The 2,646-nt window shown below is 38.5% G+C and overlaps 1 protein-coding gene across 3 annotated transcripts in view; it reads left to right on the top strand.

The window, feature by feature from the left end:
- Positions 1-2,646, top strand: part of NAALADL2 (N-acetylated alpha-linked acidic dipeptidase like 2) — a 1,303,052-nt gene that overhangs the window by 514,956 nt on the left and 785,450 nt on the right. The window lies entirely within an intron of this gene.

Genomic DNA, 2,646 nt, shown 5'->3' with positions numbered 1-2,646 from the left:
GAAGTCCCACAAGTTCATTTTATCTTTTGTTTCTCTTGCCTTTGGAGATGTGTCATGAAAAGGTTGCTTTGACTGATGTCGTAGAGGTTGCTATGTTCTCCTCTAGGATTTTAATGGATTCCTGTCTCACATCGAGGTCGTTCATCCATTTGGAGTTTATCTTTGTGAATGGTGTGAGAGAGTGGTCAGGTTTCATTCTTTTGCATGTAGCTGTCCAATTTTCCCAGCACCATTTATTGAAGAGACTGTCTTTTTTCCACTGGATGTTTTCTCCTGCTTTATCAAAGATTAGTTGCCCAAAGAGCCGANCACCGGATGTTTTTTCCTGCTTTATCAAAGATTAGTTGCCCAAAGAGCCGAGGGTCCATTTCTGGGTTCTCTATTCTGTTCCATTGGTCGATGTGTCTGTTTTTGTGCCAGTACCATGCTGTCTTCATGATCACACCTTTGAAGTACAGCTCGAAATCCAGGATTGTGATGCCCCCACCTTTGTTTTTCCTTTTCAACAGTTCCTTGGTGATTCGGGGCCTTTTCTGGTTCCATACAAATTTAAGGACTATTTGTCCCAGTTCTTTGAAAAATGTCCTTGGTATTTTGATCGGGATAGCATTGAAAGTGTAGATTGCTCTGGGTAGCATGGACATTTTAACTATGTTAATTCTTCCAATCCATGAGCATGGAATATTTTTCCATCTTTTTATGTCTTCCTCAATATCTTTCAAAAGTGATCTATAGTTTCTAGGATATAGGTCCTTTACGTCTCTGGTTAAGTTAATTCCAAGGTAACGTATGGTTTTTGGTGTTATTGGAAATGGAATGGATTCCCTAATTTCTCTTTCTTCCGTCTCGTTATTCGTGTATAGAAATGCAGCTGATTTCTGAGCATTGATTTTGTATCCCTCCACATTACTGAATTGCTCTATAACTTCTAATAGTTTGGGAGTGGATTCCTTTGGGTTTTCCATATAGAGTATCATGTCATCTGCAAAGAGAGACAGTTTGACTTCTTCTTTGCCGATTTGGATACCTTTGATCCCTTTTTGTCTTCTGATTGCTGTTGCAAGGACTTCTAGTACTATGTTGAATAATAGTGGCGAGAGTNCTAATACTATATTGAATAATAGTGGCGAGAGTGGGCATCCTTGTCGTGTTCCTGATCTTAAGGGAAAGGCTTCCAGCTTTTCCCCATTGAGAATAATGCTTGCAGTAGGCTTTTCATAGATGGCTTTTATGAGATTGAGAAATGTACCCTCTATTCCTACACTCTGAAGGGTTTTAATCAGGAAAGGATGCTGTATTTTGTCAAATGCTTTTTCTGCATCAATTGAGAGGATCATATGGTTCTTGAGTCTTTTCTTGTTGATATGATGTATCACATTGATTGATTTGCGAGTGTTGAACCATGCTTGCATCCCAGGTATGAATCCCACTTGGTCATGATGGATAATCCTTTTAATGTACTGTTGGATTGTATTAGCAAGGATGTTGTGGAGGATTTTGGCACCCATATTCATTAGGAAAATTGGTCTATAATTCTCCTTTTTGAGGGGGTCTTTGCCTGGTTTGGAGATCAAGGTAATATTGGCCTCATAGAATGAGTTTGGTAGCTTTCCTTCTGTTTCTATTTTTTGAAATAGCTTTAGGAGAATAGGTATNATTTTGAAATAGTTTTAGGAGAATAGGTATTATTTCTTCTTTGAATGTTTGGGAGAATTTCCCAGGAAAACCATCTGGGCCTGGAGTTTTGTTATTTGGAAGGTTGTTTATCACTCATTCAATCTCTTCCTAATTATTTGGCCTGTTTAAGAAATCAATCTCTTCCTGTTTCAGTCTTGGTAGTTTTTAGGTTTCCAGGAAGGCCTCCATCTCTTCCAGATTGCTTAATTTTTTGGCATATAGCTGTTGATAAAAGNCGCTGTTGATGATAGTTTCTAATAATCCTTCCAATTTCATTGGTGTTGGTTGTGACCTCTCCTTTTTCTTTCATAATCTTATTAATTTGGGTTCTTTCTCTATTCTTTTGGATAAGTCTTGCCAGCAGTTTTTCAATATTATTGATTCTCTCAAAGGACCAGCTTCTAGTCCTGTTGATCTGCTCTACTGTATTCCTGGTTTCTAATTCATTGATTTGTGCTCTAATCTTGGTCAACTGCTTCCTTGTCAGTGGGTTAGGCCTGTCCCTCTGTTGCTGTTCCAGTTTCTTGAGGTGAGAATATAGAAACTGCATTTTAGATTTTTCTATTCTTTTGAGTGAGGCTTGGATGGCTATGTATTTCCCCCTTAGGACTGCCTTTGCAGTATCCCATAGGTTTTGGACCGTTGTGTATTCATTCTCGTTGGTCTCCATAAATTGTTTAATTTGTTTTTTGATTTCCTGGTTTATCGAGTCATTCTTGAGCAGGATGGTTCTTAGTCTCGAAGTGTTTGAGTTTCTTCCAAATTTTTCCTTGTGGTTGAGTTTCAATGTCAAAGCGTTGTGGTCTGAGAATATGCAGGGGATAATTTCAGTCTTTGGTATCGGTGGAGATCTGTTTTGTGTCCCAGAACATGGTCTATTCTTGAGAATGTTCCACGGGCATTAGAATAGAATGAGTATTCTTTGGTTCTGGGGTGTAGTGTTCTATATATATCTATGAGGTCCAACTC

This window comes from Ailuropoda melanoleuca, chromosome 1, assembly GCF_002007445.2.
Source record: "Ailuropoda melanoleuca isolate Jingjing chromosome 1, ASM200744v2, whole genome shotgun sequence".
NCBI lineage: Eukaryota > Metazoa > Chordata > Mammalia > Carnivora > Ursidae > Ailuropoda > Ailuropoda melanoleuca.
This window is presented reverse-complemented; position numbering and strand designations above follow the sequence as displayed.